Genomic DNA, 17,469 nt, shown 5'->3' with positions numbered 1-17,469 from the left:
CTAGATGAGCGGCTGAGATTTACACCACCACAGATCGGTGACATGGATAACACATGCACTATCTTGCTGAACCAAATCAATTAAATTCGTGGTGATTAAATGATCTGTGATTACGGGATATACAAGGCAAGCGGATCAACTCTGTGGAGGTATTTAATATAGACACCAAGATGTAGGGCGGACGGTTCGGTTCTCTGAATGTAGTTAATGTGTGCTGCCCCGCTCTGCCCGTGGACACGCCCTACCTGTAATGCGAAGGCACGCAGCTTACATGGACTAGGCACGTAGCAATTTGATCAGGTCATAAAATTATCTTTCCTCACCTCTATATTGCTTGCCACATCAATCAGCCACCTGGGTCAATTCTTTTTGCGAGCAAATGAGGAATCAATCAGCTCCGTAGGTGCTTAACCATGTTATCTTTTGCTCATCGGTCGATCAATGCTCTTTTGGGAACCACAAATGTGGAATGGGCCAAAACAAACGCAGTATCCAACCTATTCGTAACTTGTGGCGCCGGCTGAGACAATCATGATATGTTACTTGGTCAGCTGATCAAGCAAGTCATGATCGATCATGCTACAGCAGCTTTCATTTACTGCTAGCACTAGACATTTGACATGCACCACCCTATTGCATGCATATATTTGCTATTACCTGGCCATAACATAACTGAATCATTTTCCTCAGTGTAGGCGCAAAACTAGATTACCGGCGACAAATTAGTAACAAAAAATAGTACTCGGCATTCAAAATTTTGGCACAACTTCTCATCTTGTTTTATCATTCACAACACGCAACAAACAATAATGTGCACACAGCACAAATCATATCATTTCAAATACAAAAACCCACAAGACTCGAAAGTATGACCAGCTACTTAGTATCACCACAACTCCCTGGCCAGGAGCATTATAAAGACGACCCTACAAGTACCAAAACGAGAGTATCACACACACGCCACGGCCAGCATATCACCAGCAGCGGCACCGCCAATGCCAGCTTTAGAGGACATGCCAAACTCCAAAGAGGCCAAAAACATTACGAGGACCTAAACTAGTTACTTCAGATCATCTTAGCCTTTTCTTCTTTACCTGAAAATCACAAAACAACAAGATAATAAGTATCAGATGTATAAAACGAGGACACAATAAGCAACTACTTGGAAATTGGAATTGGGGTGTAAATCTAAAGGAGGAAGTCATGGACGGTTTTAGAAAAAAAAAACTCAAGACTAGATAATGGATATGATAGAATTTGTACGCAAAATACAGCATGATCCTACATATGAACAACTCTCATCTGCAACTTACTGTTGCAAATAGCTAACTGGAGTAGAACTCTGGCAAACAAGTACAAATAGGTATATTGGATATATCTTAACTATCAGTAGGTAACTACATAGTACAGGAACAGTCTCCACTGCTTCACATCAAATACAATCTATCACAAATCATTTTGACTACCACATCGAAGAAATATGAATGTTGTCTACTTATCAGATCATCGATAGGTGTGTAGGATCAGCATCAATTTGCTAATATGTATTAAAAGTGGCAAGAGAGGGAACATGATAGCCAAGTTTGAAGCTATGAACCTGGCAACATACACATTCATCGGCTATATGGCCAATGTATCGAGAGCATAGAGAGGAGATAGGGGTAGCACAAGAAAACTTACCGAAACCCCAGAGTCGAATGCGGAGCTAACGTACATGCAGTCCATGTGGCACGACAGTGTAGGGTACTGGTTCATGAATTGAGAAGTAACATTCACAGGTATGTTAAATTCTAGATGTTTTCCTGTTTGCAACATCATTTTGAAGTAGATGCATGTTCTCTAACAACTATCCACATGTATAAAAACGCACTTCACAAACGAATTACTGGATTCATATACTAAGTCTAGCTCATGCCATCAACTACCTACCTGCAAAACAGTGCCGCATCGCTGCAATCCTGGACCACAACTTCCTTCGGTATACATACTTGCTCCAGGCCCTGGATAAATTTCCAAGTCAGCCAAACAATTTGGGAATATAAATTCTTCTTTCTATAAGCATCAATTCAGTGACATGTCATTTCTGCTCCCAGGAGCACATGCTCCTGGTTTTTTAAAATAAATTTCAACGTATTATATAATATCGAAAAATTCCGACAAAAAATATCACGGATACATCTTGATGTTCTATGTGTTTGCAAAGTTGTTTCACGAAAAATTGATACTTTTTGTGTCATGTGTAAAATAGTTAAAATTTGGTGCTCAAAATAAGCTCTTCACAAGACATTTGCTTGTCATTTTTACACAGGACACAAAAAATGTCGGTTTCGTGCGAAACTACACACATGGATTGTTGACATATACGCGTGAAATTTTTGTTCGTAATTTTTGTGATATTTTAAAATGTTTTTCTCGGTGGCAGAAGCATAAGCACCTGAGATCAAAATTGCATTTCCATCAGTTAAGCAGTAACATAATTAATCTTTATAAGCCAGCATTAATTGTGTTGAATCACAAGAGTAGAAAATACCAAAACCCTGAATACACATTGATCTAGCAGTCCAGATCATCTCCGACAAGTGCAACCACAGCCAAAAGATAGCAAATACCAAAAAACCCTCATATTAAGTAAGAACTCAATCTCCAAGTTCAACCCAAATAAAATAATAATCTGGATTCAGATTATTGAGCAAGACAACAACTAAATCAAGGAAGCCCACTAGATTAGGTCAAAGGAAATGTCTTGTGAGGCTTTTGACCATTTCAAAATAAGTGTACAAGTAAACAGGTTGCTGGTTCAATCAATCTACGTAGATAGATAGATGGAGCAGGAAATGCTAGCTTAGCTAGCTCCAGGCCTGAACCTCAATTTATACAAGTATAGCTAGTTCTTGATACATGACTGCTCACCTGATTGTTGTGGGCACACTTGTTATTACAGCAGTTGGCATTCCTCAAATGCATGCGTAAATAGCTCCTGAATTGAAGAGAAAATTAGGAGATATGAGCTAATAAAACATTGCATGCTTGAAATCTTACTACTAATGTTTACAAGTAACAAGTACAATAAATTATTGGTAAGATCTGTAACCAGACACACGAGGAAAAACTAGAAATGGAGTAATAAGAAGTCATATTTACTATTCAATATATTAAGCACAATTTCATAGTAAGCTATGGAAGTGGCACCACCATGAACAACCAGATTAGCATGTAATCAGGTCAGACAATCTGGAGTAATTCCGCAATAACATCAAATTACAAACATCAGCTATTCATCATGCAACCAGAGCAAACTAAGCAAGAACAGTCTAAGCCAGTGCAGCCGTGTGCGCAACAACTCTTTCATGGAGCAAAGCGAGTGCAAGTGCAAAGCATACATGTCGGCTCATCCCTAAAGGCATACAAGCCACCATTTCCAGATGGGTGCCACCAATTGATTAATCTCGTTGGATACATCAATAATATGAATTTTCATGGCAATACAAAAATTTCGCACGAGCACAATGAATTGAGGCTCTTCTTCTCTCTACGAGCATAAGCAAGAAAAAAAAAAGCTTGCTTTTTTAGGTCTGGACGCGGAGAGGACCACAGATGGGTAGCTTACTATGGCTTGTGAGGTCGAGACGGGCATACTGAAGCCATTGAGGAGGACCTCCATCTCCAGTGCCTCGGCTGCTGCAGCTGCTTGGCTCCTTGCCGTTTCCGTCATGGCAGCCAGCGCACCACAAGCTGCTGCCGGCGGAGGAGGTGCTCCATGGCCTAATGCAGCAGAAATGAGCAGACCTTTAGATACATGACAGTGAACCTGGAACAGAGTATGGAAGGAAGTACAAAACTACATGAATCAAGCCTGATTGTTGTGTTGCACGAGCAGCACCGAAAAAGGACAAAGTTATGACGAAACGCAGAAGGATGCACCTTACTACAAGTTGTCGTGGCCGCTCTTGTCCCCAGCGTTGTCCAAGTGGAGCAAGTCGTCGTTCCTGAACCCACCACTGCCCACAACAACATTGTCAAAGCCTTTTTCCCAAGCAAGTTGGGGTAGGCTGCACGTCCTTGTTGACGTCCAGCGTAGGTCTTTGTCAACCCTTCTTCTTGTGTGTCAACGCTGAGGCAATGGTCAGCCAGTTGCCGCACATGTGTCTTAAATTCTAACAATTTAGTAGTGAACAATTACTTTAAAAATGAAATAAAGATCAATCAAAGCATGCACAGATAGAAAAATATAAGTCATGCCAATTAATCAAGATGGCATGCTGCTCATGGTTCGCCAAGTGGAATATTAAATCATATATCTGGTGGGAAGATACTTGAACATAAAATGAGCAACCAGAAAGTGTGTTGCACTTTGTTCCTCACCAACCATAAAAATGAGACTTAAATACTAAAGAGTCACAGGAGCATTGCTCCATCATATTGTTGCAGTTTGTTCCTCATCATTTGACCCTCACAGATTTAATAAAGGGGATATAAAAATACACAAGAAGATTAAAAAAGTTTGTGTAATTATAAGCTCAGCTAGTGTTCTGATAAATCATAAAAAAGTAAACAAATCATGTAGACAATGATTTAAAAAATGTAGATAACAATTGAACAAACTGAGACAACAACTATGAAATTCTCCCAGTAGCACCTAAGGAACATAACTTTTTGTTTATGAACAGAAACAGGCATTTAGAAACTGAGGAATGAAACCATAAAAAATAGCTCAAAATATGAAATATCTTCTCATGAATGCCGTGGCATCTCTGAAGTCTGACATGTGTTGTGCATTTCATGACTCATCCAGCATTTTTGCAGTTGTGGGCACAAAGCTGACCAATGGTAGAATGGGAGAGTGGGATATATTTGAAAACATACACCAATGTGTAGTCAACCATCATTCCTCTTGCGAGATCAAGCTATTCCTACAATGAACTACCGAGGGCACGACGGCAGAAAAAATAGAACTATAAAAACTACAGTTTTTAGCCCATAGTTACTAATTAGTGGTAATGACTTTCAAAAAACTCAGCCTTATCACTATGTCAACCCTTATTGACAAATGCTAACCCTGATTATTTACATAACCAGTAGTGTAGTACTTCTGTCTCCTCTAATCTACATGCAACACCGGATCTCTATTTTAACAGCAACTAGAGACATTATCACAAAAAGTCATAAATGATTATTAGTAGAGCAAAGCATGTTAGGAAGCTAAATGCTACAAACTACCTTATGGTAAGCATCCACTTTCGAACAACTATCCAACCTTGCATACAAATTTTGTGTAAGCCTTCAGTCAAACAAATTCTGAACCAAATCATCTAGCCCTGAATCTACTAACGACAGCTCCCAGAATCCAATAAAGTAGCGCCAAGACGCTTTTTCTTAAACCTACATGCTCCGAAGACAAGGGATGAGAAGTCTCACCGGCTGAGGTGAAGGATACCGACACAGCTGACGTCGCCAGGAACTTGGCGGCGGTGAAGGATACCGACACCATCTTTCCTGCCTGCAATTACAAGATAACAATATTACAAACTTTTCTTAATGCAGGATAAAAACGTGATGTCATGGGCACATGAAATCCTACACAGAAAAATTAGTTCTTGGATAAGTTATTTTCAGATACTAGGAGCAAGCCTGGAGCTTTCTTGTGACTGATACTTGTTAAAATATGAAAAGTGAAGTGCTTTTCAATGGATCGGAGTACACTCACAAAATAAATAGCATGTCAAATCACCATTGGATGAGAAATCAAACTATTTTACAATCCGTATAAGTGCGAGAGCTTGCTTGCCAAATGCTAGCCTGAATGTTTACATAACCAGTAGTTTAGAACTTATGTCTCCTCTAATTACAAGATTACACAACTTTCTTTACTTCAGTGGGCTGATAAAATTCTAAGCAGCAGACGACGAGACAAACTTTGCGGAGATTAAGGATGCCACCACCATCTACTCCTGCCAGCAATTACATGATTACACAACTTTTTTTACAGCAAACAAGCATAAAACCGTGATGCCATGGGCTGATCAAATCCAACAGAGCAAAGGTAGTTCTTGGAAAATTTATATTTCAGATAGTAGGAGACTAGAGCTTTCTTGTGAATACTATAAGGCGCCAAACAAAGACTAAACATATTTGAACCAATACCCATTTAACTAACTATACCTCATGTACTTACAATTGAAATTCAATCGCTCAATTACTAAGCCTTAAAAAGAGATCAATAGCCGTTTCAAAAAAAAAAGATATAAGTTAAATAAATTTTCCAGAAACCAGCTAAATAAACATTGCACAACACAAATCAGTAGCTAGGTGACCAAATCCCAGCTACAAATATACCACAACAGATAAACACCATGGGTCATGGGCTAGCTGACCAATCAAGATCATCACAAAACAAAGTGGGAGAGGAAGAACAAGCAGAGAAGGGAAGCTCACCAAAATGGAGCCACCGGCGCTACAACCACCACGACATGTTTTGTATGAAGAATGACATAAATAACCTGGTTTTGATGAACAAAAGGGTTCCTGTTAAAACCATAACTAGGCCCCAAAGATAAAGTGTAGCATGTCAACATGAAGCAGAAGATGATTTACCTCCTTCTAGGCAGACCGGTGACTGCGGTCAGTTTGTGGCGCAAGCTGGATCTTCTTCAGCACATACCTGCACGAGACACGGAGGTCCTTACCACCAAAAAATACTTAAGTAAAACTGATCTGAGTAGGTAAGTGGAAGAGGCGGTGCTATTCAGAGTTTCAGAGTCACTTCTTCACTACCTTGTGCCTCACTAACAGAGCAGAGTCAAATTCTCCTTTAGCAATCCGCTCCAACACCTCTTACTTGTCCATGCTCATTTCCCAATCTGTGCGAACACCTCATACTGATCAATCCTTGTGGAGTCTGTTGCTCACACGCAGCAGGATAATTTCTTTCTTTTTTCAGTCCTGAGGGTTAAAAGGATAGAAATATCAGTACTTCTGTCAAGCAATGGTGAATAATGCGGAACATCACGTGCATTGAAGTACCCGCATAACTCAATTGCTTGGTTAATAATGAAAAAAAGTATTTTTAGAGATACCAAAATAAAATGGCTCCACGAAACATTTTTGAGGAAAAGGAGATGGGGAACACATGAGCGCACAAGAAAAGACAAGCAATCCATAATTACAAAGGCAACGAAAGGGAAGCATTAGGGGAGATTAAACCAAAATGTTCAAAATAATTCAGAGTAAAAATATTGTTCCTATATAATACAGATTTGAGGGAATTGGGTTCAGGACTGGATCCATTAGATACCATACCAAATTAGGAACCAAAACTTCCAGCTGTGATTGTTGTAATAGTGTTTTCGGTAACACAATTAAATAGTGACCAGGTAGAATCAGGACATGATCATCTAATACAAACGCTGATCCACTGGATGCTTTGCAAAAATAAATATGGTATGCATCTCACTAGCAGGAAGACCGCTGAATTTTTTATTGATCATCACAGAGAACAACACTAGAAAAAGACCTAAGAATGAAGGATTTATACCAATTCGCCAAGGAAAAGGAGCAGCTACCTTTGGCCATCCTGTCGCTAGCAGGGCAGGGGTGCTTACAGCGTGTCGGCGGCGGTGGTCTTTGTCCGGGGCCGGCACGAGCAAGAGCATGGCTTGGTCGCAACCCACTAGCAAGAGGTGCAGCTCCTCCCACCGTCTTTGTTCCTGCATATGCACACCACAACTTTTTTACCGTTTGAAACAAATTTGCATCCACACATGCATATGCTTGGGTCTAGTGCCTATATATTCAACAGAGATAAAAATAAGCGAACAATACATGAAAGGGGGAGAAAGAGACCTCACCAGCAGCAGCAGCTCGGAGTGGTGGGCGGTTGGAGTGGTCACCAGTAGCAGCAGTAGCGTTGTCCAGGTGGAGCAACTCGTTGTTCCTACACCCCATCCTCGCCTTCACGACCTCCTTGGGCTGTACTAGCATTTGTGAGACGCATCAACATTATTTTCATGTGTCAACAAACAAAAAAGCGAGAAAAGGTAAGAGAATGACTGAAATACTGATATAGTCAACGCACAATCCTTTATCGTGCATATCTTTGGTTTCGCCATTAGAATTATGAATGGATTGATATCCTGAAGGACGGTTAACATTGTTCATACAGATACAATATAAAGATTTTTGGGCTACAGCAAATCACTTTATACAAGCTCGGTAAAACAAAGATGATGACCTGACACCATAATTGGAATCTTTCACATAGCATATAGTTAAGAAACAATCCATTTACAGATGCACACATGGCAAACAGAAAAAAAGAAAGACAAACTTCGATGCTTTTGGAAATAGACCAGACGCTCAATCCTCTCATATAATACTTGGACTTGTGCTGATTGATCTCCTGGACTACACAGTAAACACCAATTCTAGACCAACCATTGCCTTTTTTCATACCTCGTAAGCTGATCAAATCCATCACTCCCAACAATTCGGTCCTCATAAAAATCTTGTGTAATGGTACGTAGCTTGCTTGACTCGTGATGTACCATATTTTAGATGCTACTGCTTGTGCAAAAATAAATAAATCATATTGTGTTCAAACATATATATGTTTTTCTTCTTGCCCTTAAAAATAACATCAACCTTTAAAAACAAAGCTACTGCCCCAGCTGATCGCCCTCTCAAGCTCTCAAGCTATCTTCACAATACTAGTAGAAATGTGTGGGAAACACTACACTACAGTACAGAATGAAGATTTTAGTTAATCAAAACATAACTGCTGCTGACACCTACTATGCAATAGACAGGCTTCATATTTTGCCCAGTCGAGAGTGCTACTGGTCATATCCAACTTTATCTTTCCTTTTATATACCACACTTCAGATTTTGTAGGACTACATGATCCTTAGAGGTTAGAGCATGTAAATGTAGAACTTTCCAATGTAATCATTTCAGCTACCTTTTTTTTTTGAACAATCAGCTAACTATTTGAGAAGGAAAATGCTTATAATCCGGCGACCGATCGTCGTGCGGAAAATCGGTCGCTCGATTGGTCAACCGAGCACGTCGCTTTCATTGATCCGCACCACACGTACGTCACTTTCTCCCTGCCTTCAGCTTTCTCCGTGTCGAGTCTACGTGCACAGCTGTAGCTACCCGCCTACCCCTACTTCATGCATCATCAAAGCCTTCTCACGTGGGTTAACTCGCATCGGATGTACTGTACGTCAGTGCATGTCCCGTTCCACTTTTGGCTACTCTTGTTAATTGTTGGGTACATGGACGAGGGTGTAGAAAACATGCAGCTACAAAACAATATTGCCACACTTAGCTAGTTACTCACCTTTTTTTATACTCCATATCACGGTCCAAAGAAATGTCTGCTGATTTATGAATCTGTTACAATAGATCTTGGAGAAGAAATTTGTAAGGTTAGATTTTTGCCGAGAGACCTAGAATTTATTGTTAACTATTGTTGTAAACATATGGATTTTTTTGTTGTTGTAATTGTTTGTGACTTTTGTAAAAATATTTGATCATTTTTATTGTAATTCAACCTGTAGCAAGTTAACTATTGCTTAACAATTTTGCATTGTTTGCAAACATATGGAACTTTTTGTTGTAATCATTTCTGACTTTTTATAAAAATAGGTGGTTATTTTTGTTGTAATTAAATATATATAAAATTAATTGTTGCTTGACCAATTTGCATTGTTTATAAACATATGAAATTTTTGTTGTAATAGTCTGTGGTTTGTTGTTGTTGTAATTGTTTCGAAATTTTGTTAAAATGGTTGGCAATTTTTGTTGTAAATCAAAATGCTGTAAAAAATTGTTTCTTAACCACATTTTTGTAGTATTCCTTCTTATAATTTCTTACAATGATTTGTTGTAATATTATAATTTTTTGTACACGAAGTATGAAAGATTTTTTAGCGAAGTACCATGCACAAGCCAGCTAGTAGCAACAAGGTTGCGTGCCTGGCAGGATCTAGCAGGGAGCTGCAAGGAAGGCGTGCAGTCCAACGCTTTTGCCTTTTATTCATTGCATGCATGCAGCAGCGGTGCAAGACGAGAAAAGTAAGAAGGGTGCAGCCTCGACGCAGATCAGCAGCCGCGGAGCAGATGAAAGCGACGTGACGAGACGCTAATTCCAGACCACCGGATGCTACGAAACGGACCGCGGGCGTGCGACCGATCCGCGGGCGGAATCGGTCGGCCGACGCCTAGCGCCCGCCATTTGAGAAGGGGCAAGAAACTCTAGAGAACTTTTACCGTAAACATGGCAGCACTTGGACATCTACATGTTACGAAGATTTTGCTGCGTGTCAAATATATGAAATTATAACTGTAAACATCAAGGTTTCTTTTCTGGAAATAAAGATCAAGATACCATAGGGTCTGACAATACTAACAAGCAGAAATGAGGCACTAGTTAGGATAATCTTGTAAACATATTTTCCAGAATTAATATGGTAGCTGCGTCCAACAAGCGATTTCATGCAGATAAACATGTCTCAGAGGTTCAAATCGGCTTTCGCAAGCCAGTTGAAGCTCACCATTGGCAACTAATGATATCAACAAAAAAGGAGTACCAGCTAGTAGAGTAAAACTGGCAAAGTAAAAAAGAGAGAATGGTCACCCACGCAAATCGGCAGCACTTATACATCCACATGTTCACCTATGTGGAATTATTGTGAACATCATGGCTTTAAATATAATAAAATAATCAAAACGAAAGAGACACACCATGATTAAAATGTTTAATCCATCATAGTAGAATATTTCAAAAAACGCAGCACCTACACCATAACCAACTTGGCACAGATATTGTATCATTGGGAAAAGCAACCCAGTCTATATATAGCAAGTGAATTGAACTGGCTAGAAACAAAAAAGACAAGGTGATGTACATCTTGGAAATTAGCATAGACATGATCATGTCACAGGAGTTGCAAAATAGCAATACAAAAATAAGTTTATACTTTCGAGAACGACAGCTTAGTCTACATATAGTTCAGTGCGTACTCGCACAACTTTGGAGTAAAGACGACAAATGTTAACTTCTGACATAAGTAGAAGATACTGTACTAAACTATCTTCAAAACTATATAAAGGACTACAATTACATACAAAGTATGTGCTGTTGTATAATAGCAAAGGCCACTGATATTTTAAGATCCAAAACATATTCAGAAGATCAAATTGATAGGAACCACGTGCCTCTTAAATAAACACGGCAATAGAGGTCAAGCATATGTTAAAATTGATTTCAGAATACGAAATCGAGCGCAACAAATAACCAATGATGCAAAACACCATCACATCACATCAAAGTAGTAAATAAAAACGAATCTTAGTGCAGGAGCCTCATTCACAGCAATCATACCTCACTATGGCAGAACTGCACTCAATAAAGACATGCAGCTGCATCAGGCTTGGGTCGTCGTCTAGGTCCCAGGCAGCTGGAATGCCTGAGCAGCAGGGCATGTGCAACATGTTCACCAACCATCAGCACGCAGAACAGCTCCTCCCGCTCAATCTTTCAGTCTTAAAATAAAAGCAATGACCATTAAACAGAGAACATTCTATCCTAAATTTCTAGTCTTTTAAACGTTCAGTTTAAATATTAACTGTCCTTCCTCTATAATATAAGCATGCACTGAGAATTATACATGAACATTCACTGAGTAGATGGAAGCTATATTAATCACTTATTATTCACAACACTTCCCTAAAAATTCAGAATCTTAACTGAGCAAGAGAGAAATTCATATCCTAAAGTGAATTAAATAAACATAACTTACAATACTTGGGCATCAAAATTACTGCTGTCAAACTATTCTGACCCAATTCATGCATTAAAATAGCGCTAAACTTTCACAATTGGAATGAAATAGACATAAGTGGAAATTGATCTCAGACCTTGATTCAGAGATTCATATAAACATGTAGTTTTTCGAATTTGTTTTATAAATCTGCACTAAAGGGCAAATGGGCAGCAATAGCAACACGGTGTATTCATGCATCTCGCCCAGCTCGGACTAGCTAATTCTCCACAGCCAAAGAAACAAGTATGAGTTGACACCAGAGTTGTAAAGCAGCAATTCCCAATTTGATACAGACACTATCGTGATTGGCCGGTGGAGATTACGTGAAGTAGAGACTGCACTTCCCTTATCCAGCAGACTGGTCGTTTAATCCATTAAAACCACGACCACCAAAAGTAAGCAAGTTTGAACCAAATTGCACTTTCAGCCCCCATAAAACCATATCAAAATGATATGCTCATTCCCTAGCGCCGCCAGCATACACGTATCAAAATCCACGAACCAGAGCATCTTGAACCAATAGGATAGGAGCTTCCCATACCTGGAAACTGTTGCCCCTCCAAGGTAGCTGCAAGGGATGTGAGGGAGAAGCTGCTGGACCGGCGGGACTACAGCTAGGAAGCCTCGCACCTCCTCCTGTTGCTCTGTCAAGAAACATTATTTCAGTAAAAAAAAAGTGAAACGGGGGAACCAAAGGAATAGGTTCAGGGTACTGGATACCATACCTGCACGTCGGCGTCCCGGAGCAGGGGGCGGCGAATGCCACGGTCTGGGCCTCGGTGGAGACGGAGGGCAGAACGGCGGAGCTGCGCCTCCGCGTCCGCTAGGCCGGCACCACCTCGCCGGGTGAAGCAGCACCGGCCCGGCGCGCGCGCGACGCGGGCACCAGGTTCGACGGAGAGCTGCAAACCGTCGTACCGGTGCACGCGCGCGCCGGCGAACGAGCCGCCGCGACGCAGTAGTACTTGCGGGCACCGCCTCTTTCCTCGGCGAGGCCATGGCTTCCGCGGTCGTTCTGGTGCAGGAGACGGAGGGAGGGGATGGAGGAGGTGAGAGGGAAGAGCGGCGACGGAGGCGGCGGAGGCGACGGCGGCGGCGGCGGCGTTCGATCTGGGTTTCGTTGGGTAGGGGAGGGAATCGAGTTGGGTGTGGCGGGATCGAGGTGGAAGGGAATGGAGAAATGATGGGATAAAGTAGGGTTTTTGGGTCTAAATTATTTTGTTCAGCGCGGGGAGCGCATTGACCGTCCACATTACATCGGACGCAAATATATATATTCCAGTTATTTTTCTATTCACACAAATATGATCCACACATATTCCTGTTATATAGTTTCAGTTTGCTTAAAATACCTCCATCTGAAACCAAACTATCAATATATCCTTTGTGACCCACTAAAGGAAGAAAAAATTGACGGATGTTGACGGCCTTGATCCTACGCCGACGACTTTTCTCGGGGTTGTCGGCATAGGTATCGAGGAAGGGAGTGGAGAAGTGTGGTCGTTGGCGTAGATGGACCTAGCCGTCGGCGTTGGCTAAGTATGCCCTTTGGCATACAGCAGGCCATCGTTGTAGCCGGCCATCCTGACGGACTACACGACGGGGGCAGGTCGATGACGTCAGCATAGATTTTTTTTTTGTCGAGCTGATCATGCTTCTGTTCTTATTTACTTATTTCCCAAGATATTTGGAATATAGTTATATTATTTAAATATATAAATTTGAGGGATGCCGATTAGCGGTATCCACACCCCGACATGCATAAAATATTGGCTCCGTTCAACAAACTATGCGGTGGTTAAGTCCATAACCTAGCTCATTTTGCTTGAAAGCCATAGAACTTCAGTTTTGTGAAGGGTTTTTTCGGAAAAACTATTATAGTCCATGTATGTCGATGTTCCTCGCAACTAGGTCACATAAAATGATGTTGCATGTTGGTCTTTCCATTTTTTGATTCTTTTTGAATTAATTGCCGCTAAACTTTGGTTTCACATGAAATGATAGAGCATGAATCTCGCACCGCGGGGTCCCCGGTGTGACCGGCTTCACGCACATGCGCTTACGGAACTTAGGAAGGTTCTTGGAGGAACTCCCTCTTGGAATGAACCGGAGGGAATCTTGAGAGTACATAGGTTGATCCTTGTTACCACATATGCCTATGACCTAACCAAGGTCAAATAAAGGCATAAGTCCAGTCAAAGTTGTAGTCCGAGGAGTCAACGGATTAGGATTTCTCTGGATCCTACTCCTCGTGGGGTGGGAATTACCTAAAATCTTGTGTGTATTCGCATGGTGTATACACCGAGTGTGGTGGTATGTTGCTATATCTAATATTGAACCCCGGGGTGTGATTCGCTTCACACACATGCAATGGCGACAAGTAGAAAGGTTTTGGACGTATAGGAGGAACTCCCTCGTGGGGGGTGGGACCGGAGGGAATCTTGAGAGCATATGGGATGATCCTTGTTCCATATGACCATGGTGTGGTTTCTATGGAGGTTCAAAGTCCGTCGGCATAGTTTCGACGAGTCGGGAACTGGCGTCAACTGACGATAGATCAACACCGACGGCCACGCATAGGCGTCGCCGTTGACCGTAGACCGACGTTCATCCCGTGCGACGATGGCTAGAGGAGAGGCGTCGACAACGCTATGTAGATGGCTGTCGTCGGCGTAGAGGAGCGCCGACGGGAGCCAGCCATTGGCGTAGACGGCGAGTCCTGTGAGCCCTAGTCACCATGGTGTGGTGGTAGTAGCGACTTTCAGGTGTTTGTGTGATGGTTTTGAAGCCTCTCCAAGTCGTTGACGTCTATGATTCCAGCTCAGATCGGTGAGCCGCTCCCCTTTAGTGAGATGTCTAGAGCTTCCAGTTGTGCTTGGGACCATGGTGTAGGCCCCATATTTTCTGGGCAGACATGAGCCAACGCGGTGTGTATGGCATCCGATTACGCGAGCACGGGGTAGATGTGCATGGTCGTACGAGTCGGCGGGGAACACATCGTCGGTGTTGGTCACATCGAAACCATGACCCTTGCGCGTGTCGAGGACCACGTGGTGGACGCCGGTGGATATGTGTCGACACGCTGATCTTGAGCAACATATGTTGTGTCGTCAGGGATGTCGGGAGAGGCGGACGATGGTCCATATGGTTTCAGTCCGCATGATCTTGCGGCACCTTGCAAAATCGGCGAGTAGTGCGGTCCAAGTTGGCTCACCGGTTTAGTCAGGTTGGAATGAGAGCATGCACAGGTTTTCGAGAACGAGCGAATGTCCAGCGAGACCGGCGTGAGAGACGTACGCGTGGTGCTTTGTGAAGTCATTATTTGCTCAAATTGTGTGATATGAAAAGAAGAGGAAAAGGTGTGAGATGGAATTCAATTTTGGAGCACTCGTATCTAAATTGACCTTTGGTATTATAATAATAATAATAATAATTAATTAATAATTACCACTTAATTTTGTTGGTAAAGGAATTCGATCCCCGGCCTGCTTATTTTCCGGTTCATGGATCCAGCTGTTTTTCGCCATTAATTCGCGACGGATGGGGATTTGTTTCATTTTTGGTTGGCTCTTTCCGATGGACCACCGCTTCATGCAGTACGTGGACTTGTCTTCCGGTGATGTTTAATTTCCGATTGATTGGCTCCACTGAATTAACCAAGTGCCAGGCTGGCTGGCGTACGTGACGCGAGGAAAGGAAGGAAAGGGGATCGATCGAGGCGCTGTTTAATTAATAATTAATTATTTTGGTTGAAAACAAGGCAGGAAGAGGGGAGATCGATCTGGTTTGTCCAGCTGAATCGGTCGATGGATCGGTTTGGGCGTTTGGCTCGCGTTGACCGCGTCCTCCAGCCGTTGACGCGGGGGTCATTCTTGAGCTCTGCTCCAGGAGGCGAAACGCCGTTTTACCAGACGTGGGAGTTAAGCTCACTTATACTATTTCCTATTTTTCTTTCTCTAAATACGGTAAAATAGCATGAAAAATTATGTACTCCCTATATTCATATGTTTTTGTTTCCAAGGATTAACTAATTCAGTAACAAGACGGAAGTGAAGTGTTGAGATTGCTGATACTTCTCCTTGATCAACTACCAGGCATTCGCGAAAGCGTGGGAGAAGGCGTGCTCGCTGAAAGACGCCGTGTTCGTGGTCACCGCCAACCGCCGCTACAAGGTAGGCCCGATCAGGTTCATGGGACCGTGCAAGGAGAGGCTGGTGATCCTGATCCACGGCACCATCGTGGCGCCGGAGGAGCCGTCGGAGTGGGACCCCAAGAGCCCACGCCTATGGCTTCTCTTCGGCGGCCTCGCCGGCGCGCGCGCATCCAGGGCGGCGGCGTCATCGATGGCTCCGGCTCCAAATGGTGGGCCAACTCGTGCAAGATCGACAGGTCCAAGCCGTGCAAGGCCGCCCCGACGGCGGTGACCATCGACTCGTGCTCCGGCGTGCGTGTCCGCGGCCTCCACATCCGGAACGCGCAGCGGATGCACCTGACGGTGTCGCGGTCGCGCGCCGTGCGGCTGGACAAGATGGCCATCACGGCGCCGGGGGACAGCCCGAACACCGACGGCATCCACGTCGCGGAGTCCACCGCCGTGACCATCACGAGCTGCCGCATCGGCACCGGGGACGACTGCATCTCCATCTCCAACGCCGGCTTCGCCGTCAAGATGAGGGGCATCGTGTGCGACCCGGGCCACGGCATCGGCATCGGCAGCCTCGGCCGGGGCGGCTCCTACGCCGCCGTCGAGGGCGTCTCCTCGACAACGCCCGCATCGCCCGCGCCCGAACGGCGTCCGGATCAAGACGTGGCAGGGCGGCGCCGGGTACGTCCGCAACGTCCGGTTCTCCAACGTGCTCGTCGACGACGTCGACCACCCCATCATCATCGACCAGTTCTCACTGCGACCCAGAAGACGCCGTGCGCGAACCGGAGCACGAACGTGCAGGTGAGCAACGTGGTGTACCGGAACATCACCGGCACGTCGAGGCGCGCGGAGGCGATCAAGTTCGCGTGCAGCGACGCCGTGCCCTGCAGCGACATCGTGCTCAGCAACATCAACTTGTTACGGGAGGACGGCTCCGAGGTGCAGACAGTGTGCAACTGCGCCATGGGGTTCGACTATGAGCCGGTTCGGCCTGCCGCGGACTGCCTCGGAAACAGCGAGTGCAACGGTGGCGGGGACAAGAAGGTCGGCGGCGAGGAGCCAAAGGCCCTGCCGCTACACACCGAGCTGTGAAAACCATACGATGGTGCCGATGCAACGTTCCAGACATGCCCTTTTGACCAAGTTTGTAAGTACTATAATTAACTAGGATTTTTATTTATTTTTATCGTCCCTTGTACCCGTTGATAGATTAATCAGAATATGATGTTTGATTTTACATGTGTCCGTGTGTGTGGTGACTGGCGAGAAAAATACTTTGCCTTTTTACTTCTATAAAAAAAACTTATAACTATTTCGTGTTGCATGCTTAAATCTTTTCAATCTGATAAGTGTGGAGACAACAGGGTCAGGCCATCAGGGTATACTCACCTGAACATATTACTGATCAAAGTATTCAGCTTGGCCTCTTTTTCTAGAAATCATAGGTCGTCTTCTAGATTTGTGTACGATGTTTGTAACACTATTCATCCTCAATTG

The 17,469-nt window shown here is 43.4% G+C and overlaps 1 long non-coding RNA gene, 1 other non-coding gene and 2 pseudogenes across 10 annotated transcripts; 1 reads left to right on the top strand and 3 right to left on the bottom strand.

Moving 5' to 3' along the window:
* Window positions 1-755: 755 nt before the first annotated feature.
* LOC124691693 lies at window positions 756-12,642 on the bottom strand. Of its 9 annotated transcripts, none has more exons than XR_006999094.1 (15): window positions 12,551-12,642; window positions 12,367-12,469; window positions 11,384-11,544; window positions 7,845-7,970; window positions 7,560-7,703; window positions 6,772-6,939; window positions 6,592-6,658; window positions 6,433-6,497; window positions 5,416-5,497; window positions 3,922-4,154; window positions 3,608-3,762; window positions 2,911-2,977; window positions 1,930-2,000; window positions 1,681-1,746; window positions 756-1,094 (listed from the first exon to the last, which is right to left on the bottom strand). It is a non-coding gene; the product is annotated as an uncharacterized LOC124691693 (long non-coding RNA). The 9 variants fall into 9 exon arrangements; XR_006999090.1 differs by having other exon boundaries at window positions 7,840-7,965; XR_006999093.1 differs by having other exon boundaries at window positions 6,592-6,678; window positions 7,845-7,965.
* LOC124693836 lies at window positions 4,364-4,450 on the bottom strand (annotated as a pseudogene).
* On the bottom strand, window positions 4,705-4,798 carry LOC124693857. Its single transcript, XR_007000305.1, has one exon. It is a non-coding gene; the product is annotated as a small nucleolar RNA R64/Z200 family (small nucleolar RNA).
* A 2,449-nt stretch (window positions 12,643-15,091) lies between the features above and the next one.
* LOC124689651 lies at window positions 15,092-17,064 on the top strand (annotated as a pseudogene).
* Window positions 17,065-17,469: the final 405 nt, after the last annotated feature.

This window comes from Lolium rigidum, chromosome 2, assembly GCF_022539505.1.
Source record: "Lolium rigidum isolate FL_2022 chromosome 2, APGP_CSIRO_Lrig_0.1, whole genome shotgun sequence".
NCBI classification, from domain to species: domain Eukaryota; kingdom Viridiplantae; phylum Streptophyta; class Magnoliopsida; order Poales; family Poaceae; genus Lolium; species Lolium rigidum.
This window is presented reverse-complemented; position numbering and strand designations above follow the sequence as displayed.